This window comes from Ochotona princeps, chromosome 3 (assembly GCF_030435755.1).
Source record: "Ochotona princeps isolate mOchPri1 chromosome 3, mOchPri1.hap1, whole genome shotgun sequence".
NCBI classification, from domain to species: domain Eukaryota; kingdom Metazoa; phylum Chordata; class Mammalia; order Lagomorpha; family Ochotonidae; genus Ochotona; species Ochotona princeps.
The window spans coordinates 61,087,368-61,109,259 of NC_080834.1; the positions used below are offsets into that span (position 1 = coordinate 61,087,368).

The 21,892-nt window shown below is 39.5% G+C and overlaps 1 protein-coding gene across 1 annotated transcript in view; it reads left to right on the plus strand.

Moving 5' to 3' along the window:
* The window catches only part of ZNF654 (zinc finger protein 654), an 87,902-nt gene that overhangs the window by 3,840 nt on the left and 62,170 nt on the right, over nt 1–21,892 (plus strand). The window lies entirely within an intron of this gene.

Consider the following 21,892-nt stretch of genomic DNA (forward strand, 5'->3'; position numbering starts at 1 on the left):
ATAGCACAAGGATGATATGTAGCCTTATCATCATCATGCAATCATGTATTCCTTCTTAAAAATCTCCCTTATCATTGCAAGTTTGTCTCATGATCCAGAATAGTTGCTGGAGTTCCAGCCATTATATCTGACTTCGAGGTGGCAGGAACAGGGTGTATCTGTGGCGTAAGCCAGAACAATTTACCTGAGTGATTCTGAAGGTGTTCCATTTACAAATTGTTAGCTCTCTACTTTTGAATAAAATGTTAGGATTTTTTTTTTTTGTTTCAATTTTTTCAGATCATTGAATGCCTGATTCTCTTAGTAAGTAAGAAAGAAAATGGGAACGGATGTAATGGTGGCAAACCAGCTTCTCTCTTTTTGTGCCAGAGTTCCTAATAAAAAGAGCAGTTGTGCTCTCTCCTCCTCCTCCAGAGGCGAGTACCTGGAATGGTTAGCTCCTTGGGCTTCTTCCTCAGTGCTTGCAAGACTTGCTTCCCTAGTTGTAGATATTCTGGCTTCGTTGGGGAAGGAGTCCATTGTTTTGTTAGGGGAGGGAGATTTGCAACTGATCTTTCTATTTTCGACTCTTGCTTTCACTTCCATTTTTAGAAGTATTCAGTGCATCAAATTCTTGAGATTTGCTGGGGTTCTGGGGTTCCTCAAGCGCAAATGGGCCTGTTCCTGATCTTCCTCTGATGGCCTGGCTTTCAGCTTCTCAGGTTGTTAAGTTGGTTACCATTCACCCAGCTGTGGGCCAGTACCCAAATATAGGCCTCTCTCCTTGTCATTCCTTTTGTCCTTGTGAGCCCAGTTCCTTCATAATAAAAATACTTTTAGTTTAGTGCCTTTTCCATGTGGAGTAGAAGTAAATGTGTGATCTCTCTGCTACTTTTAACTACAAGCCTCAAATTAGGTTTCTGATTCAATAAGGAGTAATAGGTATGAAAGACGATGAAAAATGTTAAATTTGTATTGATTTACTTTCAGAAAGAGTAGCTTGCTTTTTGATATATAGTAAATACTCAGGTAGAAGTAATTTCATTTCATTGATGTACTTTTTTGTGTTCCTTTTTTGTAACATTTTTAATTCCAAATTGCAAATAAAAGCTTGTAGCTTCTTAAAAAATGGTTTCCAAAGTTTGACATGTTGGGGTCATTTCCAGTATATGAGAAAGGTGAATACTAAGCAAAGGTACAACTTCCTAAGACAAGGGGGAAATACCTGGTGGGGGAGTGGTTGACCAATTTGTTCTTCCCTCCATCCTCTGCTATGGTACCAGATGTCCTCTCAAGCCCCTGTGGGCTGCCCTATCCTCCATGTGCATCTGGGTATGCTGTCCACTGCTTGCTCTGAGCCAGCAATGAGGCCTAGTTCTTACAGTGCATTCCATGGTCAGCAAGTACAAAGGCCTTGTCGGTGCAAGTACTTCAGAAGTCATTGCTCACCTGCAACACATTCTGCAGTCATCCTCCCTTCCACACATTCTGTTACTCCCTTCCCTGGCCAATCCACAGTCTCTGCACCCAGGAGCTCACGGTGCTCGGCCACAGATGGTGTTCGCATGGGCAGAGCTGGGCTGGGGGCCCGTGTCCCCAAATGGCGCTGGTGTGGGCGTGGTATCAAATCCCCCCTTGTATCTTTAAAAATAAAGTAATAGAATAGTCGGCTGTGCTGGCACACTGGTATAGTTAATACAAATTTGGCATTTTTTAAAATAAATTTTTTTTTTAACATTTGCTTATTTTTATTACAAAGGCAGATATACAGAGAGAAGAAGATACAGAAAGATCTTGCATCCGATGATTCACTCCCCAAGTGACCACAACGGCCGGTGCTTTGCCAATCGGAGCCAGGAACTTCCTCCAGGTCTCCTACGTGGCTGCAGGGTCCCAAGGCTTTAAACCATCCTCGACTGCTTTGCAGGGTCACAAGCAGGGAGCTGGATGGGAAGTAGAGCTGCCGGGATTAGAACTGGCGCCCATATGGGATCCTGGCGCGTTCAAGGCGAGGACTTTAGCTGTTAGGCCACTGTGCCGGGCCCCAAATTTGGCATTAAGTAGGCCCAGGATGCTCATCAGCTGGTGGCTGCTTTTCTCCCAGCAGTGTGACACTTCCTTTCCCTAGGTACAAGGCAACCTAGGCTTCTGCCTACAACTGAGTCTTGGTGGTCATTGTCTTAAAAAATATTTATTCATATGAGAAACTATAATTTGTATACTGAAATGGTCGAAGACTTGATGTGTTCGGAATTTCATGTTTTGAGTTATAGACTAGTCCCATTACATTAATGTGTTACTTTCAGGTTCAAACTAAAAGTTTACCTGGAATTCATGCTTTTTTTAAAAGATTTATTTTATTTTTTTATTGCAAAGTCATATATACAGAGAGAGCAGGAGAGATGGAGAGGAAAATCTGCCATCGGTTATTCACTCCCCAAGTGAACGCAGCGGCTGGAGCTGAGCTGATCCAAAGCCAGGAGTCAGGAGACTCTTCTGGGTCTCCCATGCCAGGTGCAGGCTCCCAAGGCTTTGGGCCATCCTTGACTGCTTTCCCAGGACACAAGCAGGGAGCTGGATAGGAAGCAGGGCTGCTGGGACACGAACTGGCACCCATATGGGATCTGGGCACATGCAAGGCAAGGACTTCAGCCACTAAGCTACCAACTGGGCCCATCATGTATTTTTCATATACACTTTGGACACACAGCCTGAGTGGGTTTATAGATTATAGATCTGTGTTGTGAGGATGAGCTATCATGGCACCTGGTGTGGAAGTTTCTGTAGTGTCAGATGTGTTTGGAGAGGATTAGGTTTTGGAGCCCTCCAGATTTTGTGGTTTCTCACTGGGAATGCAGTAACTACTGAGGAGACCCAGCAGACAAGTGATTTTACTGCTGTAAATAAAACAGTTGGAGAGAAATATACCAGGTTGTTTGCAATGGACGATGACTTATAGTGGTTTCATGACTGTATCTCATTGTTTTTCTTCACACATTTTATTTTTTGCTGTTTCTTTTTGGATTTTCTTGATTAAAACTTGATGTGCAGTCAAAATATAAAGAAAACAATTTTCTTTTTATCTTCTGTGCTTCACAGTTAATTTATTTAAAGATTTATTTTTTCTTGCTGAAAAGTCAGATTTACAAAGAGAAGGAGAGACAGAATGATCTTCTGTCTGATGATTCACTCCCGAAGTGGCCCCAGTGGCTGGAGCTGAGCTGATCCAAAGCCAGGAGCCACGAGCTTCTTCCAGGTCTCCCATGCAGGTACAGGGTCTCAAGGTGAGGACTTTAGCCACTAGGCTACTGTATAGGGCCCAGTTTTCTTTTTTTAACTAAAATTTTTATTTATTTATTTTATGTACAGCTTTGGTTACATTAACTTCTGTATGGGGTTTCATTAGGTATATGCATGTTCTTGTTTTGTAAGTGCATTTCATTGTTTAAAGTATCGCAGTTTTAATTGTGTGGCTCAAATAGTTGGAGAAAATATTTTTAAATGGGATTAATTACTTTTGAGTTGTTTTGTTTTTATGATATTACTTTTCAGTTTTCCAGACAGAAGTAATGTACCTGTTGCGCTATATTGTTGACCTTGAATCTTTAAAATTTTCCTTGCAAAGTATGCTTATCTATACATCAACAACTATAAAACAAAAATAAAACTTTAAATGAAATTCAAGGAATTTATGATAAAAGTGCATTTGTTAAGTATTTGAAAGAGTGAAGCTGGTCAGTGAATTAAATACCAGTTTTGAATGTCTGAATGTATTTACTTTTATGTTAAGAATTTTAAGGGCTGGTGAGGCTTGGGTGGCTGGCTCGGTGTGAGAGGAAACTGGTTTGTGTAACGTGTTATGTAAGATGTTGAAGTTCAGTTCATTGGAACTGTCCAATCAATGCTTCAGCGAGTGGTGGAAGAGCTGAACAGGTTTCATCTAAACAGTCGGAAAGTTACTGATGTGAATGTGGTTTGCCAGTTATGTAAAGCCCTTGGGATAGAGCGCAAAGGAAACAGGCATTGTCCATTTTGTGTGCAGTTATCACTCTGATAAGTATTATGGAGGAAAGTTACACAGCAATAAATGGGAGCCAGTAGGAGGCGTGAATTTTTGGGTTCTTGGGAAAGGTGAATTCTGCTGTGGTTCTTTAGTTTGGAAATGTTAAATACAAGGTGCTTTTGCCTTATCTCGAAGAGATCTTAAGATAGCTGGACTGAAAAGGGAAGTCTAACTGCCACAGCTGTGAGGATGCTATGTGCATAATTTGAAGCCATATGCATAAATAAGTTTGCATTGAGAGAGGTTGTAGATTTGGAGAAGAGGACTTAGAACTGAACCTTGGGGACTTAATTTGTTGTAGCATTTTGAGGCTCTGCCAGCAATGCTGGCATCCCATATGGGCGCCAGTTCGATCTCTGAATGTTCCACTTCAGATCAGCTTGCTGATAATGTGCTTGGGAAGATGAAGGGAAAATAGCCGAAGTGCTTGGGTTCTTGTACCTGCATGGAAGACCCAGAAGTGATCAGTTTCAGGCTGTCCCTGCTGCAGCCATTGAGACTGCTTAGGGAGTGAGTCAATGTATGGAAGATTGATTCATTCTTTCTCTCTTTCTCTCCCTCCCTCCCTCCCTCCCTCCCTCCCTCCCTCCCTCCCTTCCTTCCTTCCTTCCTTCCTTCCTTCCTCTCTCTCTCTCTCTCTCTCTCTCTCTCTCTCTCTCCCTCTCTCCCTCTCTCCTTCCCTCCCTATCTTTCTTTTCGTCTCTGTAACTTTGCCTTTGAGTTAAATTGAAAAAAAAGGAAAGAACTGAACCTTAAGGAACTCCAATATTAAAAAGCCCAGTGAAAAAGGATGAGTCTTAAAACGAAGTTTGAGAAGAATTAAAGAGGTTACAGGAAGGTAACTGGTTCAGAAAAGGTGAAGTAGGAGGCTGTTGTGTGATGTGAGAGGTAACCAGCATTGAGAGCTGCTGAGGTACAGTTACTGAGTTGTCTTGGAGTCTTTGGGGATTCTAGGCATTGATATTTTGAAGTGTTGTAGCATTAGGAATCCAATAGGAGTAGTTTGAAGACTGAAGGCCAGTTATGGATACCCTATAATGGTAAAGGCAATAAAGATAAGGGGTATTAATAACCAGAGGGATTGTGGGTAGAAGGTGAGATTATAAATAAATAGATAAATTAGTGGCAATTGTGTACGTTTGAAATCTGTTGAGATTGTCCATGTGAAGGGAGAACTGCTTCTGAAGAAGAAAAAAAGGATGATGTGTAGTATAAAATCCTGGAAGGAAGGAAGGAAGGATGGGAAGGAAGGAAAAGATTTCAGAGCATGAGTGGAAGGGTTGCCTTGCCGGTAGGAACAAGGTTTGCTGCCAGTGGGTGAGGTGACTGGGAATGTAAGGTCTAAGGTGGTAGCTTCTCAGGTGGCTTCAGATGAGCGAGCTATAGAACTGCTCACGTTCGCTGATTCTGAATGTAAAGTGACGACTAATCTGTCATTCACCAGTCCTTACTTGCCTAGGTGGCAGTATGGGTAACATGAATAGTTAACATTCATTCAGGATGTACTGATAATTTTGGAAGGGGATAGACTTATTTTTTTGCCTCATTTGTAGGAAAATGTAACAGAAGTGAAAGGAAGAGAGAAGTAGTTATAGCAGTGTAAATATATATTGACATATAGCATGGCTCAATATGTGAAAATGTGTATGTATATACAAATGTACTTCAAAAAGCTTGTGGAAAAGTAGAAAGAAATGAAAAGTTTGGGATGAGCATTTGGCTCAGTGGTTAAGACATCATTTCAAATGCCTGAATCCTCCATTGGAGTGCCTGGTTTGAGTTCCAATTGTGCTGCCTGTTCTAGCTTCCTGTCAGTATGCATCCTGGGAGGAGGCTGATGGTGGTTTAAGACATTGTATCCTTGCCAGCCACATGGGAGACCCTTTTCAGTGCCATACTCCTGCCATCGGCCTCCACATTTGGGGAGTAAACAGCTGGGAGAAGACCTCGCTTTATCTCTGTGCCTTTCAAAAAATATGAAGAAAAAAAAAATAGAACTAAAGATAAGTTGATTTTGGTACAGAAAATTTTTGAAATCTGTATAGAATTTTTTTATTTAAAATTACCGTCTTTTATGTATATATTTGCATATATAAGGCACAGGTTTTGATATGTAATTCTGCAGCTGTTTACTACTGTCTACCAAATGTTTTGGTTTACCTGAAGTTTTTAAATGTTCTAAATTCTCCTTCAGTATTATAGTTCTCTTAGTCCATTTCCTGTTGCTCGAACAGAATACAGCATGCTGGGTAATTTATAAAGCAGAGATTTATTTCTTACAGTTTTGAAGTCTGGGAAGTTCAAGATTAGAGGAGCCATGTGTGGTAGACAGATTGACCTGGCAGGAGGAAGAGAGCATGCGTGCCCAGGTCGGTCAGCTGCCCTGTGAGGCACTGATGTCATCTCAAGTTCCCTGCCTTCATGACTGCATCTTCCCAAGTCACTTCCTAAATGCCCTGCTGTAGATACATCAGCGGGTGAACTTGGAAATTAGGTGTGCAGCACATGGACTTTGAGGAACACACGTAAACCGTAGCAGCAGTGATTAGTAGTTGTGTGTTACGTTTTTTAATATCTAAAAGATTTTTAGAATGTTCTCTATGTGTGTATACTTATAACTCATATTTTGACTTTTTCATTTTTCTGTGTATCGGACATAATTCTGCCCTTTACCTATTTTATCTCATTTAATCTACTACCCTTCAGGATATTCAGCGTTATTCTGATTTTATAAATCAGGAAACTGAGACTGGTAGATTAAATAACTTCATTAAGTTATAGTGCTGATATGTGATAGTAACTCTAGAACCTGGCCAATCTGTCAAAAGCCAAGATGTGAATATAGTTACTGCAGGATATGTGTGTGCGTGCAAGATGTGTGTGTGATATAGATGTATGATTTGTTTGCTGCTTGCATGTAGATTTCCTATATGTGGTTTCTATTATAGGATTTGTGTGTATATACATATTTGGAACATAATATAGCATACTATAACAGTATTTATCAAGTAGAAGAAATTGTGGAAAAAAACACTGATAAATAAGATGCTGGGCAGAAAAATCAAGATGCTTGTGAATATGAGAGCGAACACATTTAAGTTGGAAGTTCTCTCTAAGAAGTGTTCCCTAACTCTTGTTTTCTCAGCCCATCCTCATAGAATATACTTAGTTGTCAGTGGATCAACACTAATTATCCTAAAAACACAGGTTAGTATAGTTTCTTTCCTTTTTTTTCTTTTAATTTTTTTTATCAGAAAAGCAGATTTTACAGAGAGAAGGAGAGACAGAGAGAAAGATCTTCATCCGCTGGTTCACTCCCCAAGTGGCCACAATGGCCAGAGCTGAGTGGATCCAATGTCGGAAGTCAGGAGGTCCTTCGGGTCTCCCATGTGCATGTGGGATCCCAAGGCTTTGAGCCATCCTCAGCTACTTTCCCAGGTCACAAACAAGGAGCTGGAATGGAAAGTAGAGCAGTCGGGACATGAACCCATGCCTAATTGGTGCCCGTATGGGATTCTGGTGTTTGCAGGGTGAGGATTTAGCCACTGTGCCATTGCCCCAGACCCAGGCATAGTTGTCTTTGAGATGCGAATGTCCTGTATCTTTGTTCTGGTCCTATCTCCAGTGTTCCGCCAGTATCTACTCTGAGAGGCAGGAGGCACAGGTGATTGGCTGAATGCAGAGCTGGGAAAGTGAGCAAGTAGGTGAGATTTCTCTGTCTAAAATTGTAAAATCAAGTAAAAAGTAAAAAAAAAAAAAAAAAAAAAAAAAAAAAAGTAAAATAATAAAACCAAAGAATGCAATGGTGGATATTTTGTATGCGGTTAATGTACTTGTTGGGAGACTTGCATCTCTCACCAGAATGCTTGGGTTTGAATCCTAGCTCCTCTCCTGATTTCAGCTTCCTGTTAATGAGCACCCTGGGAAGCAGCAGGTTATGGATTAAGTGCTTGGGTCACCCATTTGGGCGACTTGGATTGACCTCGTGGCTCCCAGCTTCTGGCTCCTGGCTCCTGGCTCTTGGCTTTGGCTAGCGTAGCGCTGACCATTGCCAGCATTTAGGGAGTATACTTGTGGATGGGAGCTCATTCTGTCTCTGTCTCTCCCCTTTTCCCCCTCTCGCTGCCTCTCAAGTAAATTAATAAAAATTGTGAAAATGTTATCATAACAAACCAGTTGAAATTATTCTATGTTTTCTACTTTCTGTTTTGAAGGCAGGAAGGTAGTAGATAAGTTTTATTTGTGTGAAGGTGTATTTATGTGAAAGTTACAGAGGTGAAGAGGAGACAGAGACAGAAAGAGAGAGAAAGAGGTATCTTTCATGTGCTGGGTCACTCTCTGAATTGCTGCAGCTGCCAGGACTGTATCAGACAGAAGCCTGGAGCTTTTTGTGGGTTTTTCATGTGGCTGTGGGTGCCCAGTGACTTGGGCCATCTGCTGCTGCTTTCTTAGGCATGCCAGGAGGGCGCTGGATCAGAAGTGGAGCAGCCAGAACTCAAGCCTTTGCCCTTACGGGATGCAAGCATTGTAGGTGACAGTTTCACCAATAATATCACAATGCCAGACTCATGGAGGCGTGTTTTAATATTTATTTCAAACATCAGATTTAAAGTTTCTGTCTTTCATATGTAAATTTAAGCTTGAATATATGGAAATGCTACCAATCAACCTGTCCTTTTTCCATCTGTTGAATTCTGCAAAAATTTCCAAGATTGAAATATATGTATGAGAGAGCTACCTTAAAAATTTGTGGAAAGTGGAATTAAAACATAAATATGTTGCTGTAAATTTTCAAAATATGTACATATATAGCATTTTTAGAAAATGAAAAATATGTATTATGAGAAAACTATACATGAATATTCCATACTTATGAGGATGTGGTGACATAGATAGTTCAGTTACTGATAATAAACATCACCACCATCTTTTGAGGACCACAGTTCATCACTATATATTAGAAATCCTAAAAAAAAAGGTTAACTTGTGCTTTTTGTCTTTGTCATTCTGCTTTTAGTGTTTATTTCTGAGGAAATATAAATTTGGGTGTAAAACTGTTTCGCTTAGCATTAAGTGTAATCAGTGACATGAATGAATGAATGAAAGAGAAGGCAACCAGAACATCTAAAATCTCTAAATATTATTAAATATCTTTTAAAGGTATAAACTGTTACATAGCTATAAAAATGATGTTTTCAATGATGTCAAGTCACCTAGCAAAATGTAATATAGTGATACTAAAAAAATCAAGAAAATTGGTTGCAGGAACTGTAAAATTTGCCATAGACCAGACCATTCCTACCATATTTACATCTGAATTTTAAAAGAGGAATTGCTTTAAAGAAGTCCAATCAGTGTTTTTTTTTTTTCGTTAGAAATATCATTTCTTGGTAGCCTAGCATGGTAGCCTAGCAGCTAAAGTCCTCACTTTGTATGTGCCCAGGATCCCACTATTCCATTTCCCATCCAGCTCCTTGCTTGTGGCTTGGGAAATAGGTCAAGGACGGCCCAAAACCTTGGGACGCTGCAGCGCCGTGGGAGACTCGGAAGAGGCTCTGGGTTCCTGGCTTCGGATTAACTCAATTCTGGCCGTTGTGGCCACTTGGGGAGTGGAGCAGTGGACAGAAGAGCTTTCTCTCTGTAAATCTGACTTTTAAATAAAAATAAATATGGAAAAAAAAAATCACTTCCTCATTTGAATCTGTTAAAGAGATATTTGGATAGTTCATGTAGTCTGTGAACTCTTAGAAATTAAGAGTTGGGAGTGAACCAATGGTTAGAAGATCTTTCTGTCTCTTCTTTGCGAAATCTGCCTTTCCAATAGAAATAAATCTCTTAAAAAGGAAAACAGAAAAAGATTCTTGAAACTTGTAAAATAAAAACAACAGCAACAAAATAGTGATAATCCAAAATACACCAGAAAGCTGCCAGCCTTTGTTATGAGTCATTATGGCACTAGACTGGTCTGCTGCCAGTGTTTGTAAATTTATTAGTGTTTGTCTATTCATTTTTGTGTTTTCTGTGATTGCTGTCATGATTTAATAGAGAGTTGAATAGTTGGAAAGGAAAACAAAGTGATTGACTTTCTGATTCTTTAAGAAAAAGTATGTCAGTCCTTGTCCTGAATTCTCATTTGTTCTGTGCAACAAGCTTATGAAATGGTGCTCTTTCTACCCTCATTTTATGAATGATGTAGTTGATAACGCAGAGAAGTTTAGCAACCATTCTCAGGGCACAAAGCTTGAAAAGGAAAAAAATATTTCATGATGTTAATAGTGGGTCTATATAGGTAGTGTGAAGATGCATTTTTTTCCCATATGTAATATAAATTTAGTACAGTAGTATACCTAAAAAGGGCGAAGAATATTATAAAATTGGTTGTAACACAATTGTGAAAATATTAAAATCCATTGTGAACTGGTCATTTTGGTTTCTGTGTTATCTTGTGTGTAAAAATTTCGCTATGGATATGCCACTTTTGCTCCCAGTTCTTTTATGTATTCACTTAATTCTTGATTTGACAAAAAACTGGATATTCTGTTGATTAGGGTTTTTATAAAACTTTGTTGTTGTTGTTTTTTGTTTGTTTTGTTTTGTTTTATTCCACGACTGGAAGGGTGAGAGAGAATCATCCACCACCTGCTGGTTCACTCTGAATAGCTGCCAAGGGCAAGGCCCATGTCTGTCTAAAGCCAGGAGCTCGGAACTCCTTTCCATTTTACCCACATGGCTGGCAGGGGCCTCACCTCCTGTCCGTCTTGTGCTACCTTCACAGGTGTATTAGCAAGAAGCCAGCTCAGAAGCTAACTACCTGGACTTATCCATATGGGATGCCAGCCTTGCAAGCAGCAGCTCAATTGGTTTACCACATAAATAGAATGTTTCTTAGCTTGAAAGATTCTGTGTCCTCTGTTACTTAGCTTCATGATATTGTAAATTTCTTATTTTTCTTGCTGTTGTTGATTTTGTTTTGTGGTTTTTTCATTTAAGGGGATGAATAGTAACTGTGTAATGGAGACTGTCATATCCAGTGGCATGCTGTTTAACCACTTGGCATTATAGGTTTCTGTTTTTCTTCTTGTTGTTGATTTTGTTTTATGGCTTTTCACCTGGGGGGATTTATAGTGGAGACTGACTTGTCCAGATGTGAGGATACAGTGCAGGGTGCATCTGTGCTTCTGGGTTGAGGATGGACCTGCAGTGGAACTGTTGGATGTGTCTTGACAATGGATGCTGGAGTCTCTGCAATTGTCCATGCCCAAAATGATGGACTTATGACTATTTATGAGGAACTATACTGTTGTAATGCTGTGGGATGACTCAGTGGGAAAGGGTTGGGGATTAGGCCATGGGGTGGGGAAATCCCAGGGCCTTTGGAGCCGTATCATAAGATGATAATAATAAGTAATAAATGAAGGGCCCAATGTGGTGGCTTAGAGGCTAGAGTCCTTTACCTTGAGCACGTGGGATCCCATATGGGCACCAGTTCTAATCCCAGCAGCCCCGTTTCCCATCCAGCTCCCTGCTGTGGCCTGGGAAAGCAGTCCAAGACAGTCCATCGCTTTGGGACCTTGCACCTGCATGGGAGACCTAGAAGAAGCTCTGGGCTCCTGGCTTTGGATCAGTGCAGCTCAAGCCATTGTGGCCACTTGGGGACTGAATCAATAGACGGAAGATTTTTCTCTCTGTCTCTCCTCTCTGTATATCTGACTTTCCAATAAAAATAAAAAAATAAACCTGAAAAAACACATGGTAACTAAATTAACTTTCAGACACAAATACAGAAGCAGTCTCTATCTAAAGGTCTGTTTCAAATGGGAGATTTCTGTCTCTATGCCTTAAAATGAAATAAAGCAAAAATTAAAAGTATCATGTTCTAATTACTGATGCACTGTTAAAAGGAGCAAAGACATGATTTCTGTATTTCAATACACAATAGCCCTAACAATTCAGATTCCGTGTGTCTGGAGCAGAACTTGTGATTTGCATTGCTGCTGGTTTACCAGTGAAGCTCCTAAGGCAGATCTGGGACTCACAGGATCTAGTCATCAGCTACCTCTGCTCATAAATACACCATACTTCCTACCTTTTCACAAGGCACCTGCTTTACTTAGAATACCCTCTTTTCGTGCTTATGTTTTGTACATCTTCAATGGTTAAGTCAAATGCTATCTCACCTGCTAAAATGTCCCTAATTAGAAGCAGTCGCCATATGAATTCATATAGGATTTAACTTCTATTTATGCTATTGCACATATCTGTTTCCCTGATTTAGGATGTATTTCTATTTATTCATTAATACCTTGATGCTTTTAATTTGATGGAAGGAAAATTGATGGATATGTTAACTTGTAACTTGGAAAAGGGTAAAATACAAAGTAAGGTAGAAAAGAAAAGAGATGCAACAGTATATGGGGTGTTCAGGAGAAGCTGTCTTCTCTCTAATGAGAGGTTATGAGTAGGGAGACAGAGTAAGTCACAGATATTCAAAGTATCACTGGTAAGCAAAAGCCAAGTGCAAAGGGTCAAATAGAAGCCTTTACTTCCGTCTGGGGAGTGAACCAGGAGATGAAAGATTGCCTCACTGTCTTCCTCCCTCTCTTTGTGTAACTCTTTCAAACATTAGGACTACTTTGACTGTTATGTACAGAATAAACTGAGAAAAGTTGGAAGCAGGAAAATTAACTATTTGGATAAGGATTGTTAACAAAGAAAAAGAAGTCAGGGGGCCAGTGTTGTGGCACACTGGTTTAAGCCACCACCTACAGTGCTGGCATTCTAGGTGCACTGGTTCAAGTCCTGGCTGCTCCACTCATGACCCAGCTCTCTGCTAATGTGCCTGAGAGAGCACTGGACGAATGACCAAGTCCTTGGACTCCTGACCTGTATAGGAGATCCAGACGGTGCCTCTGGCTGAGTTCCCACATTGTGGCTCTCTGGGGAGTGAAACAGTTAAAGAAGACTGTCCCTCTCCATCTTTTCCACTCTCATGTAACTGCCTTTCAAATAGATAAAGAAGAAAAAATATAGCTATCAGATACAACTTCTTTACTGATTTAGTTCTTGAGAGTAGGGTTATTATTTTTTCATCTTTAAACCTGCTAAAATCATTCACCCGTCTTTTCACATAGCACAGTTTTTCCTTGCAGTGGCATCTTCTACCATGCCACATATTTTAGAAATCTACATTCATGACTAAAATAAGTATACTCCAGTTGATACTAAGAAAACTTTATTCATAAAACAACCATTAGACACATTTATGGCACTTTATGGACATTTACTAAATTATCATTTAATTGGAACTTAACTTTAAAACATGGAAGAAAGGACACAGAATCTTTTTTGGATAAATGACTATTTTTTTTGCTTTTTAAATTTTTATAAGATTTGTTTATTTTTATTGCAAAACCAGATATACAGAGAGAAGGAGAGACAGAGAGGACTATCTTCCGTCTAATGAGTCACTCCCCAAGTGACTACAACAGCCGTAGCTGAGCTCATCTGAAGCTAGGAGCCTCTTGGTCTCCCAGGATGGTGCAGGTCCCAAGGCTTTGGGCTGTCCTGTACTGCTTTCCCAGGCCACAAGCAGGGAGCTGGATAGGAAACGGGGCTGCCAGGACGCCAACCAGTGCCCATATGGGATCCCAACACATGCAAGGCAAAGACTTTAGCCATTAGGCTACCATGCTGGGCCCCGATGGTTATATTTTTAATATATATAGATTTTATTTTTTATCAGAAAGGAACAGTTATGGAGAGAAGGAGACAGAGATTCCATCTGCTGCTTCACTTCCCAAATGACTCCACCACAGAGCTGAACTCATCTGGAGCCAGGAGCCAGGAGCCAGGAGATTCTTCTGGATCTCCAACATGGGTGTAGGAGACTTGGGCCATACTCTGCTGCTTTCCCAGCCACAAGCAGGGAGCTGGAGGGGAAGGAGAGTAGCCGGGACAGGAACCGGCATCCAGTAAGGATGCTGATGCTTAGAGGTGGGGATTTGCCAGTTGAGCCGTCATGCTTGCCCTGCTGTGATAGTTTTTAAGTTTATAGTTTCCATTCAGGTTTTAATTTGGTGACTTAAGTAGCTTTGGTACAGGGGATTAGGTGTCAATGAAATTAATAATGTATATTTGATCAGTTGAATTTGGTCCCAATCATGTTCCCATATTGTAACTAAAAGTCATATTGAGTCCCAAAGAAGTTAAAATCCCCAATTCTTTCTAGAATATTGCTTCCTCAAAGCAGTGAGTCTTGTGTGCCTTCTGTGGCTTAGAGCTGGGGAGTTTTTAAGCTGCACGTTAGCGTGTTTTCCTCTTAATAGGGACGGACTTCTGCTCCACACGAAGATTGTTTAACCACCACTCTCTTCTGTGTGTTATTAGAGTTCAGAACGTTAGTGGCCAGTTATTTCTGCACTCAGGCCAGTATCCATTTTGTTTAGAACCTAGTCTGTAGCATGGCGACTTAGTGTGCAGTATGGTGCTTTGTATTGATTTTTCTGGTAGGATTTAGTGATATCAGAGGGATGATGGATGCACCGAAAAACAGGACATCAAGATGAATTTTGGTTTCAGTTGTAATAGGAGTGCTGGTCATGTGCCAACTACTGCAGTCCATATTTAAATTTTATTCAGAAGAATCAAGTGTTTAATTTTGCCACTGTGTGCAAAATTGTCCTGGGGGAGGGTGGCAGCTCTTGCCCCTAAACACTGTCTCTCTTTCTGTAAGTAGTATCTGAATTTCAGTTGTTTTTTGAAGTTTGCAGATTTCTTAGATAACAACTCCAGGTGGGAGGTTCCTTCACCTTAAATGCTTTTAGTTTCTGTCTCTTGCGTGTGCTCTTGGTATTCCTGTACTGGACTAAGTATGGAGTTGGCTGGTGGCACAGCCCCTGGTAAGGAATGTGTCATTCAGCAATAGCGTGGTAAAGCTCATAGCAGAGTCATTGCTGCGCAGCTTCTGCAGCACCACTGTTTGGCTTTGCTTATGTGTTTCTCCACCTTGTACCAAACCATTTCTAGTCCTGTTACTTGAGCTGTTGCTACTACCCCTCAAATTCATAGCCTATTGAGCTAAGTTATAAATCCAGATTCTTGCTTATTTGTGTTATTTTTTAAAGATTTATTTATTTTTATTGGAAAGGCAGATATACAGAGAGGAGGGGAGAGAGAGAGGAAAATCTTCTGTCCAATGGTTTACTCCCTAAGCGGCCTCAAAGGCTGGAGTTGAGCCAGTCCGGAGCCAGGAGCCAGGAACTTCCTCTGGGTCTCCCACGCGGGTGCAGGGTTCCAAGGCTTTGGGCCATCCTCGATTGCTTTCCCAAGCCACAGGCAGGGAGCTGGATGGGAAGTGGGGCTGCTGGGATTAGAACTGAGATCCTGGTGTGTTCAAGGCGAGGACTTTAACCACTACGCTATTGTGCCAGGCCCTATTTGTGTTATTTGGATAATAACCATCAACAGGTGCCTGAAATGAGGTTGCTTTTGATGTTTCTGAATTCTTTGCTTTTATGAGTCCAGTGAAGACAGAATTTCTTTTGCTATTTGATGTTTCTTTACTTTGCCTTTAATTGTTAAATGCCTTGCATAATTTTTCTGCTTCCCTGGCATTATAAACATTCTTTTTTAGTCATAGTTATTTCAGAATTAGTAGAAAATATCAGCTTTTTCAAAATCTGTATTTACATTTTAGGCTGTTCGTAACTTGGCCACTCCTATATTCCTTTTTATTCCTTCAGTTATCTTTTGTAATATATTCTATAATGTTCATGATGAAAGTCATAAAGTTCATCAAAAAAGCATTCATTATCAAACACATTTTGTTTATTCTCATTTCTTTAACAAGAAAATCTTACTAGCCCAATATCAAAAAGAATTATTTTCTTTATGGCAGTGTGCCATAGTTTATACAGCCATTTGTAATATTTACATACTTTGAGAGAAATATCTGAAATGCTACAGCCTTTTTTTTTTTTTTAAGATTTATTTATTTTGTTACAAAGTCAGATATACAGAGGGGAGGAGAGACAGAGAGGAAGCTCTTCCGTCCAATGATTCACTCCCCAAGTGAGCCGCAACGGCCGGTGCTATGCCGATCCGAAGCCAGGAACCTGGAACCTCTTCCAGGTCTCCCACATGGGTGCAGGGTCCCAAAGCATTGGGCCGTCCTCGACTGCTTTCCCAGGTCACAGGCAGGGAGCTGGATGGGAAGTGGAGCTGCCGGGATTAGAACTGGCGCCCACATGGGATCCTGGGGCTTTCAAGGCTAGGACCCTAGCCGCTAGGCTACGCCGCCAGGCCCAACTACAGCTGCATTATGAGGTAAACTCCTTTTTCTCTCTTCTTTCATCAAATTCTTATTTTTATTTGCTTATTTAAAGTGGTTTTTAATATTTTTATTTGTGCTTATTTGAGTGATCTGAAGGGTGAGAAGGTATCATGGGTGTGTGTGAGCATGTGTGTGTGTGTGTGTGTGTGTGTGTGTGAGATAGAGAGAGAGAGAGAGAGAGAGAGAGAGAGAGAGATCTTAACTGCTGGTTAACTCCCGAATTCTGCAGCAGCCATGTCTGGACCATGTGAAAGCCAGGAACCCCATCTCAGTTCAGGTCTCCCAGGTGGGTAGCACGGATCCATGGAGCTACCTGTTGGCACTTGGAGCATCACCTTGTTGTCTCTCAATGTGCACATTAGCAGGGAGTTGGCCTCTGGAGCAGAGCTGGGATAAAACCCGGGCATGGTGTCCCAAGCTATGTCTTATTATTTTTTTCCAAGCCATGTCTTAAATATCCATGCCAAATGCCTGTACCAGCATCTTGTTTTCTGATCACTTGCCTAGTGTCCAGAAAATATTGACAACTGCAAAACAAAGAAAAATACAAGTTAATACTTAATGTTGGGTAGAAAAGTCGTTGATTTGTGTTAAACTAAAGGGGTTTTGGTGTATATTCTTTTCTCATGAATGGATTAAGTTTCTCACTTTTTCCTTTTTTGTTCTGGCTCATTATTTTCTATAAGTCAACAAATATGAAGGAGGTAGACCCTCTTTGTTGGACAGAAAAAAGTACATTTCATTAAAAAATTTTTTTAAATGATTTAAAATGATTTTCCAGTGAGGCACTAAATATGTTTAAAATAGTTAAAGAATTGTCTAGTTAGGACGTTTAAAACTCTCAGGTCAATGACATCCAAGTACAGTGTAGGGAGCAGGGAACACATTGCATATAGTGAAGGGAAGGGATGCTGTCAGTCTAGATGTGGACAAATACTTTGGTTTTCAAAAAGAAATAGATAGTGGGGACAGTGGACCACTGAAGCATAATAAAGGCGGGTAAATTTACTGAATACCTTATTAAAAATGGTTGGCAGCAGCTGGAAAAGGGATCTTACATCTTTAGGCATCAGTATGGGTCCATTAAGTCATTAATCCAGATTTCTCGGCTTTTTTGAAGATGAGATTACAGATCTGGCAGATTCAGCATACAAGGATTTCATCATAGTTCTTTTTGCAAAATTTTTCAAGGTATTCTTACAATTGAGAATTAGTTTTGACTTAATGACTGAATATTCCTATCAAAAAGACAATGATTAGTCATCCTTAATTATTACTGAAGGGTCTGACCTTGATTCTGGATGTGAATTTCTTTGTATGTACCTTTGATAGTAACATGAGAAACCTCCTTTTCAGAGCTATAGTTACAGACTGGTGGGGGGAAAAGGCAAAGGACTGAAGTATTGGCAAGGAATGCAGGACTGGAGATTTGGGTTGACACTTAAAATGGGGAGAGTGTTAAGGACTAATGTCCAGTGATTTTAAGAAAATTAATTGTAGGGCCTGACGTGATGGCTCAGTGGCTAAATCCTCGCCTTGCCTGTACTGGATTCCCGTATGGATGCTGGTTTGTGTCTTGGCTGCTCCACTTCCCATCTAGCTCGTTGCTTGTGGCCTGGGAAAGCAGTCGAGGATGGCTTAAAGCCTGGGGACCCTGTTACCTGTGTGGGAGACCAGGAAGAAACTCCTGGCTCCTGGCTTCTGATCAGCTTAGCTACAAACATTGTGGCCACCTGGAGAGTTAACCAGCACATGGAAGATCTTTCTGTCTCTCCTCTCTGTAAATCTGCACTTCCAATAAAAATAAATAAACATTTAAAAGAAAAAAAAATGTAAAAACTGATCTGGGGTAAAGGTGGGTGCTATTCCTTTTCTTTGTCAAGAGAACATCTTTAAGTGTCACTTGTAGGGCAGGTTTGGAAGAGACATATTCTTTTAGCTTTTCTTTACTGTGGAAAAATTTTATTTCATTTTCAGAGACAAAGGAAAGATTTGCTGGGTACGTTATCCTGGGCCGACAATTTTTTGCTGTTAGAATCTGGAATATGTTGCTCTGTTCTGTCCTGTAGAGTGGTCTCCTGTGAGTTTAATTGGCATTCCTTCATATGTCAGTTGATTTTTTTTTTTTTTGACTAAACTAAAGGCAAATGCGAAGAACATCCCAGTAACATAACTACAGAAGACTAAATCAATGAACAACCCATTGCAAAATGATAGGACCAAATTACCAACCATTCATATTATCCCTGAAAGTAAATTGCTTGACCTCATCAATCAGCATAGATTAGTAGACTGGATTAAAAAATAAAACCTATCTATTTGTTGCTTACAGGAGACACATTGTACCAGCAAAGATCAGCGGAAACTGTGTCACATGGATTTTGATTTTTTTTGTTAGTTTCATCTCTTCAAAACCCTTTCTTATTAAGTTCTCCAGTAACTTCTGGATCATACAGTAGCATCATTTTCTTCAAGAAGATTCTTCATTTTTTTTTCATTTCTTCAACGACATATTAGTCATTCATTAGCATGTTATTTAACTTCATGGTGTTGTTAATTTCTTTTTTCTTCCTGTTGATTTTGTTTTGTGACTTTTTATTTAAGGGGATGTAGAGTAACTGGGTAATGGAGACTATCATAGATAGCAGCATGTTATTTAACTTCATGGCATTGTAAATTTCTATTTTTCTTCCTATTGTTGATTTTGTATCGTGACTTTTCATTTAAGGGGATGTATAGTAAGTAGGTAATGGAGACTATCAGATCCAGATGTGAGGATACAATGCAGAATGCATCTCTACTTTCAGACAAAGATGGACTCGCAGTAAAACTTTACTGTATCTTGACAATAGGATGCTGGACTCTGCCATTGTCCATGCCCGCAATAATGAACATATGACTGTATATGAAGAACTATACTATATTAATGATTTGGTCAACTCAGTGAGGGGGGAGAGAATTGAGGAGGGGTAAGGGAAATCGCAGGGCCTATGGAATTGTATCATGAAATGATGATAATAGAAAGCAAAACTAAAAAAAAAACTTATTGGAGATAAGAGAATTAATTTAATGGAAATTTGTGTGAAAGAGATATAGTAGTCTTGCTGACTCAAAATCAATAAGGTCTCATATAACCCAAAGCTGTACTAATATAATCATACGATTTTTTTTTTTAAAAAGGTGGTAGTCTGGAGTTGGCTGTAATCATATATTTTATTTAAGAGGAGGATGAACAATTTGGAGCATGCACAGGATGTGCTAACAATTGAGCATTTTAAACTGCTGGGGAATAGTTTAGATGGATGGAAGGATGCCATGTTTAACCTAGGGAAGAGACTGTAATGGTAGATATGATAGCTGCCTTAGAGTGGTTGCTGTGTTGCATGTTTTTCTTACATAACTTTAGAACTTCAAATTGAAACTGATAAATGTCTAATATAGTTCTTGCTTTATAGTAAGAATTTTGCAGTATACAGGTTTGTTAATTAGCTTTTCATTTTGAGGTGGTGAGTTATGTTAAAGATTAGGAATGATTCTGTTGTGGTTACTCATGGTCTGATATACTGAACAAGATATTCTTTCAGATTGTTTGAACAGATTATATGGAATATTAAGATTTAGGTAGTTTTACTCTGTTTCCCAGTTTGAAAAGGCTTATTGTTTTCATGCAGCATATTAATAGTGTTAATGTAGAAGTATTAACTTACGGAATGGTGAGTTGCTTGTTATTCTCTTGGTAGATTCTGAACAACAACCTCTGGTTTGTTAGAATTTGCTTTTAAAACTATGAATTTAATTTTGGGGTTTTCTATAGCTAATATCTAGACAGAAAAGGTCAAAATGAGTAAGAACTTGTTTTTACTTAGGTTTTTGTTTATCTTCCTTCTTCATAGGAAATTGTAAAAATGACGAGTCCTCAGATGTGTCTTCAGATATGCAACATGTTATTTATACTGTTATATCCAAGGATGTGTTTCACTTGTGATGAATACTGAGTTTATAAAAATTAAAATTAATCCATCAATTTTCAGATACTTTCTTTTGGAATAATCTGATTGCTGACTAAAAGATTTGTAAAATTATAATTAATCCAGCTCGTTCTGATGTATTTATTTGCTTTTCTTAAATAAGGGTCGCTAGTAGTGGTAACTCTTGAGTGTTTATGTGCCAGAAGTGATCACATCGTAGTTCTTCATTGGGCCTGAGGTGAAGAAGACCCTAAATTCATTATAAAGGGAATTTATTAAACTGTGAATCTTAGTTGCTGAGATTACACAGCTACGAAGTAACAGAACTGGAATTCAAACCCAAGTTCATCTGATAAAAAGCCTGTATTCTTTCCATGATACTGCAAGTCTGCCTGCTTTATTTCTTCATCTGACTCTAAACAAAAACAAACCAAAACACTGCAGGAAAGGATAAATCATGAGGTGCAGTGGATAACAAAGGAGAAAAAATAAATGTGTAATTGTGCTTATACTGTAAAACAATTGCTAGAAAGTGAATGATAAAATTAGGATATGGAGGTTCTATAAAGTTTTTTAACTTGAGCTAATTTCAGCTTCTAGAAATCATAGTGCAGCTGTCAAGAACGGAAAGTAACATTGGTTTATAATCACTAATAAAAACCTCATTAGGAATTTACCACGCTTTCCTCTTATACTCTTTTTCTGTTCCAGGCTGTTACCCATGATCTCACATGGCATTTAGTTGTTATTTTTCCTTAGTCTACAGTCTGTAATAGATCCTGTTTAATCTTGTCTTCTATAATTTTGACTCTTAAGAATACTGATGAGTTTTGTAGAGTATCATTCTGTTTGGAATTGTATGGGATGGAATGAGTTCAAGAATTTTTGGCAAGAATACCACAGAACAGCTTGATTTTCTCAATACAGCATGTTGAGAGATTGATAATAATGATAGGTCTTACTGTTTGTGATATTTAATTTGGCCTGACTGAGGTTGTATCTGTATGATTTCTTTACTGAAATTTTCTTTATGTTTGTAGTTGCAGGTACCTTGGAATAGATCCTGTGAGACTACAATTCCTGCTTTGCCTTAGACTTTTGCGTACTAATGTAAACATTGCTTTCTGGTCTTGTCTGTAACATAACTGTGGTGCTTGTGTAATGATGACTCTATTATTGCTACTTTTACTAATAGGGATCCCACCAAAAGAAACCAATGTCTCTTTTTTAACTGTACTGTATTTTTTTTTTTTTTTAAGATTTATTTTGCTTGAAAGTGTTAGAGAATAGGGAGACACAGCAATACATATATATCATGGTTCATTTCCCAGTGGCTACAGTGGCCAGGCCAGAGCTGAGCCAGTCTTAGGCTAAGAGCCAGGAGTTTCTTTTGGTCTCCCACGTGGGTGCAGGGTCCCAAAGCTTTGGACCATGCTCCACTGCTTTCTGAGGCCCTTTAATAAGGAGCCGGATTGTAAGTGGATTAGCTGGGCAATGAACTGGCACCCATACGGGTTGCTGATGCTGCATGAAGAGGATTAACCTGCTGTG